The sequence below is a fragment of the Condylura cristata genome, unplaced genomic scaffold (genome assembly GCF_000260355.1).
Source record: "Condylura cristata isolate star-nosed mole 26May11 unplaced genomic scaffold, ConCri1.0 scaffold00023, whole genome shotgun sequence".
Classification (NCBI taxonomy): Eukaryota; Metazoa; Chordata; class Mammalia; order Eulipotyphla; family Talpidae; genus Condylura; species Condylura cristata.
The window spans coordinates 7,452,570-7,461,319 of record NW_004567124.1 but is presented as its reverse complement, the minus strand read 5'-3'; the positions used below and the strand labels follow the sequence as shown (position 1 = coordinate 7,461,319).

Below are 8,750 nucleotides of genomic sequence, written 5' to 3'. Positions count from 1 at the left end.
GGCCAGGAGAGGTCTGGCTCGCCATGTGGTCTCCTCTGGGGCAGGAAGCAGGCGGGAATCGAACTCATGCGGAAGTGGCTTCAGATTCTCAGTGCTGCGCTTTAACCCGCTGCGCCACCAGGGAGGGCCCAATATCAGTAACTTTTAATAAAAAAAAATGACGTTTGCTTCTCCATGTCCTTCCCCAAACAGGGGGTTTATTCTTTATAATTGCGCTAACTTGTTGGTGGACTGCTTTGTCATTTTATTGATAATTTATGTCTTCCTAATTATTAGTGAGGGCTGAATGTTATTTTTTTATATATTGTCATTTCTGTGTATTGCTTATTCATATCCTTTGCATTTTTCTGTTGAAGTGTTTGTTTTCCTAATCATTTGTAGGAAAGACTTAACTAACCTGTAGGTACAAATTCAGTTTCTGGTTTTCTTTTTAAGATTTATTTATTTATACACACAAGAACTGGGGTACAGGCCAGAGGTGCAGGGGGTGAGAGGATTCACCAGAGATTGAGTGGGAAGCAGAATAGGCAGATCTACAGAAATACACTGCTGAGGGGAGCAGCAGCAGGCAGGTCAGGAGATGTCTGCCATGCCATGTGGGTCACCTCCCTGGTAGGGGATTGAACTTGTGCTGCACTGGCTGTGATAGCTTCATAACCCATTATGTCTTTAACCCGTCGCACCACTAGAGATAGCCCCAAATTCAGCTTTTAAGTACTATTACTGTTTTGTGTTGTGTTGTATAGTGTTGGTAAAAAGAGAGACTATTGGCAGCTTGACCAGTTGGGAGCTACTGTGATAGCCTATAGTCTTGGTCAGAGATATATAGAGTAGAACATGACAGTGAATAAGAGGGAGTCAGATTAGAAATCAAACTGCCACCCAGCTGACTTCATTGTAGAACTTCTGTTAAATGTCAGTACTACTGGTTTTTAATTTAGTGTTCTTTGTTGGATACAGATTTTATTGTCTCCTTTACTCTCCTTAGTTTCTACAGTAGAAGAGTATTATACAAAAAGCTTAAAATTGAGGGCCTAATTAAAGAATTTTATAGAATAAAAGTATAGAAAAAAACTTAAGGGTGAATGCAAGAGATGGAAAAGATTGATTTTTATTGAATACAAATTTTACCCAAAAACTGGAAAGCAAAATTTACATTTTTTTATATCAAAGATTATTAATGTACCTAAAGGATCTACTTCACTGCAGTCCCCTCAACTGCAATCTGCCCTTGCTCATGTTGTTCATACTATTGAACCTAAAAGTAGGGTTGGTGTCCTCCCTTTTCTACTCATTTGCAAGTCATTGTTTCTCCTCCTTCCCTAAAATCCCCTTGGCTCCCATGTTTTGTCATCAGTTAATTATAGTCATTGTATAGACTCTGGGTTATTTCCCCTCATTCTTTAATTGGAATATTTAACTTATATATGGCTACTGAAATTGCTCATAAGTTGTATCTGCCATTTACTGTTTATTTTTATATGTTTTATGTCTTTTTTTTTGTTCTTTTGTGTTAATCTAGTTGGGATTAATACTAATTTAATTTCAGAAACTTTGTTCTTATATTGCAGTGCCTCCACCTTTCTCCTTTGTGCAATTATTGTCACAATAATATACTTAAATATTATGTTTCTGTTAGCACAGGTCACAATTTTTGCTTTATGCAGTTGTCTTATAAATCAAATAAGGGAAACAAAAAATTACAAACAAGAAATATATTTATGTGAGCCTCTGTGGTGGGGTGGTGGTTAAGTCTCAGCACTATTACTGCTAAGGCCTGAGTTGGATCCTTGGCCAGGAGATAACCCACATATGGCTCAGGAGGCCTCTCCTGTCTTGTCTGCTGCTCCCCTCAGCATCGTATTTCAGTAGAACTGCCTATTCTGCTCCCACACTCTGTCTCTGAATCCTTTCACCCCCTGCCCTGCCCCCCCTGCCCTGCCCCTATGGCTTACACCCTAGTTCTTTTATGCATAAATAAAAATAAATCTTTTTTAAAGAAATGTGTTTACACTTTCTTTTGTGTTTACCTACTGTGGCAGACAGAATAATGACTCCCTTAAAATATCTAAACCATAATCTTTTATACCTCTTAATTTACATAACAAAAGAAATTTTGTGGGTGCTATCAAATTAAGGCTCTTGAAGTAAAGAGCCTGCATTAACAAGGTGGACCCAAAAAGGTCTTCATAAGGGAAAGTGAAAGGCAGGACAATGAGAGATTTAAAGATGGTATACTGCTGACTTTGAAGGTGAAAGGACCATGTGTCAAAGAATACAGGAAACTGGAAAAAGCAAGGAAACATTGTTTGCTAGAGCTTCTACCCAAAAATGTAGCTCTGTTGGTCTCCCTATTTTAACCCACTGAGAACTATTTCAGGTTTCTGACCTCCAGATCTGTAACAGCATTTAGGTCTCTAAATATGTGGTGATATGTTATAGCACAATTGGAAACTAATACAGCAGATGTATAGTTGTACTGATGTTTTTTATTTCTTCCTGTTGATTTAAGTTACTGCCTACTGCCCTTTTCATTTCAGCCTGAAGTTTCTCTTGAGTATTTCTTTTTTTGTAGGGCATATCTACTAGCAACAAAATCTCTCATTTTTTGCTTGTCTGGGAGTATCTTAATTTCTACATGTTTTTGCAGAATGGATTCGCTGTGGAATTTAACCAGGTAGTTGACAGTTCTGTTTTAGCTTGTTCAGAGAGCCTCAAGAACAACTAGTGGTGAGAACTTAGAGCCTTCTCAGATCTTTCCTGAGCATGTGATCTTCTAGATTTCCCAGCAAACACGAGAGCCTTTCATAGCCCCATGGACATCTCCTTCCCTAGCTTTCCTCTTAAACTTATATATTAATGCATTGTTTACCCCAGCTGTTACCATTTCCCCTGACTAATCACAAGTTAAACACTTTCCCTTAAGTATTTTTGACAAATGCTACTGTTCCTCACTGCCTGCCCTACCAGGAAAAAGCACTTCATATTCGGCAAGCTATACATCTAGTCATGTATAGGAAACTTTGTAAGTGGGTTTGTCCAGGAAGCCCCAGAAAGGTGATATAATGTCAATAATTTGAAAATGAAGCTTTGAAGGTACCCCAGCCCAGCTCTGCACCCTCAGAGCTGCTACTTTTCACTGCTATTGCAGACTGATTTTCAGGGTAAGGGGTAGAAAGTAGGGCCACAAAGCTCACTGTTACTCAGATATTCAGATGTTTTCCTTCAATAAATGCTTTCCAGATTGCTGCAAACCTTTGGTTAATTTTCAGAATTTTGAAAAGTTTATTCTGGCAATTAAAAAAATATTTATTCATTTATTCATACAGAATTGGAGTACAAGCCAGAGGTTCAGGGGCGGTGAGAGGCTTCACCAGAGACAGTGGGAAGCAGAACAGGCAGTTTGATGAGGTGCATTGTTGAGGGGTGCAGCAGGCGGGTCAGGAGAGGTCTGCCGGGCCACGTGGATCACCTCCCGGGCAGGCAGGGATTTAATTCCCGCTGAAGCTTCTGCAGCTAGCTTGCAGTGCTGTTTCCTAATCCGCTGCGCCACCAAGGAGGGCCTGTTCTGACAGTTTTGGACACTTAACTGTTTTATGGAGTAGTTTTGTAAGAACCTTATTCTACCATTTTTGCCAGTGTCCTCTGTCTTTATTAAAATGTTAGATTTTAGCTTACAGTCCATTCTTTCTAAGACATTTCTGACTTAATTCTTAGTAAATTCGATGTCCATAGTAATGGTTTTACCAATACTCTTGTTTCTTAGTTGTCTACGTTTGGCTGGGTTGCCCTTTTATTGTTGTATTGCAAAGGGTTTTATTTTTTTTTTTTAATTTATAATTCTGGATAGAAGTTCCTTAGTCATTCAGATATATTAGGAAATATTTTCTGCCGTTTTCTAATGGTTGTCTTCTCATTTTCCAGGTAGTCCTCAATTCGTTTATCTTCACCATTAAACAGATTTAATTAATTCTCTCCTTTATATACATTCTTTACTTGGTTTTCTGACAACATTTTCTTGATTTTTTTTCCCTCTCACATTACTGTGTGCTTCAACTTCAGTCTCCTTTGCTGCTTGCTTTTAATCTCCAACCTATAAACATTGAAATGCCCCAGGCTCAGTCGCCAAACTACTTATTCTGTCACATCATACTCTTATCTCCTCTGCTCTCATTTATATGCTGACAACTTCAAATTTACTATCAGTCTCATATATTCATCTGCCTACTTGACATTTCCACTTAGATATCTGAGAGACATCTCAAATTTAATGTGTCCAAAACCATTCTCCTAGTTTTTTTTCTCTAAAACCTGATCCTTCAGTCTTCTTCATCTCAGTAAAAAGCAATTCCATTTTTCTATTTGCTTGGGCCAAGGAGCCATTCTTAACTCTTTCTTTCTCCCTCCTTACATAGAATCCACAACAAATTCTGCTACTTTATTTTTAATATATTTAGAATCCAACATTATCTCACCATCTCCATTACTACCAGCCTGGTTCAAGCCACTGTTTACGCTCTTGTGGATTATTGTAGTACCCCTTAACTAGTCTTCCCTGTCTTTTGTGCCCTGTAATCTTTTCTCAGCATATAGTCAGAGCAATCCTTTCAAAGCATGCCAAATTTTTTCAGTCCTTTTCTTAAAACCGAGTAGTAGCTTCCTATATCATTCAGAAAAACTAAAAGTTCTTGTCACTTTTATCATCTAGCCCCTGCTTTTATTCTGACCTGATTTACTCTTTTCTCTGACTCCCATTTTTCTGCTGTCACTCTGACTCCCTTAATATTCCTTAAATGCTCCAGGCACATTCCTACCTGAAGGCATTTGTGTACACTATTTTTTTCTGACTGCACAGTAACCTTTCAGTTATCCACATGCATTCAAAAACAATGTGGTGCAGAATCACTAAAGTCAGGAACAAAAGGAAAAAGTAAAGTTGATTGACCCTTTATTTAAATGTTTATATTTTGTTCATTTTCAATTTTTGCATTAATTTTGACTTTAAAAAAATAAAAATTACAGTACTTCACTACTGAGAAGTTTTTTTCATCTTTCTTAAAAATTCATCTGACACAGACAGTTCACATGCCTCTTTGCCTCTTTTGTCTCTCCTGCCCAGGAAACTAGAAATAGAATGGAATCATTACCTGATAAAGGATATCTATCCTAGACCTACAGCTGAAATTGTAGCTTATGGTGAAAAACTGAAAGCTTTTGCCTTAGGATAAAGATTTAGGTAAGGATGTCCTTTCTCATCACTTTTGCACATTTCTACCTATACACTGAAAGTTTTAGCTAGTCTGACAATACCAGAAAAACAAATAAAAGGCATCCAGGTATGAAAGGAAGAAATAAAATTGATCCAATCATTTTAATGAAAAGTGCTAAGGTACTAAGAAAAAAAAAGCCATTAGATTATGTGAGTTTAGCAATATTACTGAAGGATAAAAAGTTCAATGTATGAAAATCAATTATATTTCTATATTGGCAGTCACATTTAAGTTTTTGAAAGAGATTATTTATTTATGCATACAAGTACTGGGATATAGACAGTGGTGCGGGTAGGGAAAGTGAGAGGATTTACCAGAGACAGAGTGGGGAGTAGGACAGGCAGATCTACTGAAATACAGTGTTGGGGGTAGCAACAGGCAAGACAGGAAAGGTCTGCTGTGCCATGTGGGTCACCTTTCTGGCCAGGAATCAAACTTGTGCTGCAGTGGCTGTGGACAGCTTCATAGTGCTGTGCTTTACTCATGGCACCACAGTGGCATTTAGAATAATTGAAAATATGAAATAAAGATAAGCCTGACAAGAAATGGAGACCTGTACACGGAAACTACAGAACATAACTGAATGATCTAACTTTAGCTTTTTACATGTGGCTGTTCAATTTTCCCAGTTCCATTGTTAAAAAAACTACTGACACCCCTTTATTATGAATTAAGTATTGATACATATGTGAATATATTTTTGGACTTTTTATTCTGTTTCATTAGTCCATGTGTCATTTTATTCCAATCCCATATTGTTTTAATTATGGTTGATTTATAATACAAAGTCAGGTGATATGGTACCTCCGTTTCTTTCCTTTTTGCTTTTTTCATTGAAGAATGACTTGTTTTTACTACACATTGAAATTAATTTATTAGTACTTTCACATCAGTGTTCTTCAGGAATATAAGTCTGGTTTTTGTTTTTCCTTGTGCTGTTTTTATACAGTTTTGGTATTAGGGTAATGTTGGCATTATTAAGTATATTAGCATTCCCTATTAGATTTTTATAACTAGCTTGAGTAAGGTGGGTTCCTTAAAAATTTGTTAGAATTCACTTATAAAATAGCTTGGCTCTGGATTTTTCTTTTGGGGAAGAGTTTTGATTCTTGTTTCAGTTTCTGTGTTTGTGATTGGTTTGTTCACCTTTCTTCAGTTTTTCCTAGTTTAGTTTTGGTAAAATGTATTTTTCTAAAAATTTGCCCATTTTTTAAAAAAGATTTATTTATTTGTGCACACAGAACTGGGGTACAGGCCAGAGGCTCAGGGGCGGCGAGAGGCTTCACCAGAGACAGTGGGGAGCAGAACAGGCAGATCAATGAAGTACACTGCTGAGGGGAGCAGCGGGCGGGCCAGGAGAGGTCTGCCACGCCATGTGGTCACCTCTGGGGCAGGCGGGGATGGAACTCATGCGGAAGTGGCTTAAACTTCTTTGTGCTGTGCTTTAGCCTGCTGCGCCACCAGGGAGGGCCAAAATTTGTCCATTTTTTAAGGATATCAAATTTATCTGGCATATAGTTGTTCATAGTAATCACTTATAATTCTTTATATCCCATCTTTGGTCATTTCTCCTCTCTCATTTCTAATTCAATTTACTATTGTTTTCCTTGTTAGCCTTCCTAGACGTTTATCAGTTTTCTTTAGCGTCTCAAAAAAAACTTTCTGTGATCTGTTTTATTTCTATTTTGCTCTTTTATCATTTTCTTCCTCTACTAACTTGAGGTCCTGTTTGTTCCTCCTTTTTAAATTGCTTTAATATTAAGTTGTTTGGAATTTTTCCTATTTTTTTCTGTAGACTTCTTTTTTGACTGAAGACCTATCTATCTATATATCCAAAAGGGCAGGTTTATTATAAAAGGGAGAAAAGAATGAAGGATACTTGCATAGACAAAAAGAGGCAGAAAAGGTTGCCCCTAAAGGGACAGGTTTGCTGAGAGAGGCCTGCATGGTTGCAGGCAAGCGCCATGAAGAGAGCTGCTTCTACAGGGAGGTCAGTGAGAAGCCCCCTGTGTGATACAAGTCAAGGGCAGGCAGGAGGCTGCTGCCCTGCAGAGGGAGAGAGTGGGTGAAAAAGGGCACCTGAATAGGCACCATAGGCAGAAGGACTGCTACCTCAGTGGACTTCTAATGCAGTTATCTTCCATTTGAAGACCATTTTTTTGTCATTTGATATAATCATCCTCATTTTATCAGTCTCAGGTATTTTTTATTTCTATTTTAATTAATCTTTAATCCAGTAGATGTTAAGTATCAAATTGTTCTGTCTAGCTGTTAAGTATCAAATTGTATTTGTGGGTCCCCTCCCCTGCTTTTTTTTTTTTTAAACATATTTAATTGATGTTAGCTTTTAACTTTATGGCATTAAAATCAGAATACTTGATATCTATCTTTGTAGTTTTATTGACAGATTATTTATATTCCAGCATATGACCAATTCAACAAACCAAAAATTTTCCATTGTACTTGAAAAAAAATGTTTATGCAGCAGTTTTGTGGTTTTATTAGTATCTCTTTGGTTCTGTTAATTGTCTTCTATTTCTTGCCATTCCATCTTTTGATGCATGCATACTTGCAAGTTTTATTTCTTCTTACTGTGTTAAGCTATAGTATAGGGTTCACCGTTATCTCTTACTAGCTTTTTTATTTGGAGATCTACTTTATCTAATATAAGAATAGCTGATTGGGCCCTCCCAGGTGCTACCGTGGATTAAAGCGCAGCACTGCAAAGCTGGTAAGGCTGCTGTGGTGAGAGTTTCTATCCCCACCCAGAGGTGATCTACGTGGTACAGCAGACCTTTCCTGTTTCGTCCCCTGTTCCTCTCAGCAGTGTGCTTGTCAGTCTGCCTGTCTGCTCCCCACTCTGAATCCTCTCACAGCCTCTGCACCTCTGGCCTATACCCCAGTTCTGTATGCATGCATAAATAAATGAGTAAATAAATATTTTTTAAAAAATAGCTGTTCCTTACTATTTTTTAAAAAATAATATTTTATGTATACAGAACTGGGGTACAGGCCAGAGGTGCAGGAGTGGTAAGAGGATTCACCAGAGACAGAGTGGGGAGCAGAACAGGCAAATCTGCAAAGTACACTGCTGGGGGGAGCAGTGGGTGGGCCAGGAGAGGTCTGCAGCACCATTGGGATAACGTTCAGGGCCAGGTATCAAACTTGCAAATTGCACTGAAGAGGCTGCAGTTAGCTTGCAGTGTTGCTTCCTAAACCGTCACGCCACCAGGGAGGGCCCTATTTTGTTTTTTTTTTTAGCTTATTTTTCTGTTTTTTTTTTTTTTTTTTTTGACACCTTTTATGTTTAAGTTCCATTTTCATTGTCTTATGGGTTCTGTTAATTTTTGTTTGAAACTTCTGGTGAAATTAGCATATGATAGACTAGTTTTGTCACCCATTGGATGATCTGTTCTTGTTCTAATGGGCCACATTTTTATTCTTCTCAGTATTGTATAATTTAGCTGTTATTTTTTTTTT

At 37.8% G+C, this 8,750-nt stretch overlaps 1 protein-coding gene across 3 annotated transcripts in view; it reads left to right on the top strand.

Moving 5' to 3' along the window:
- The window catches only part of ZNF609 (zinc finger protein 609), a 167,968-nt gene that overhangs the window by 74,256 nt on the left and 84,962 nt on the right, over nt 1-8,750 (top strand). The window contains exon 1 of one of the 3 annotated variants that reach the window (XM_012728660.1): nt 5,179-5,236. The exons of the other annotated variants lie outside the window; for them this stretch is intronic. The gene's annotated coding sequence lies outside the window, so the exon portion shown is untranslated. Of the gene's footprint in view, nt 1-5,178; nt 5,237-8,750 lie in introns of those variants that run through there. 3 annotated transcript variants of the gene reach the window in all.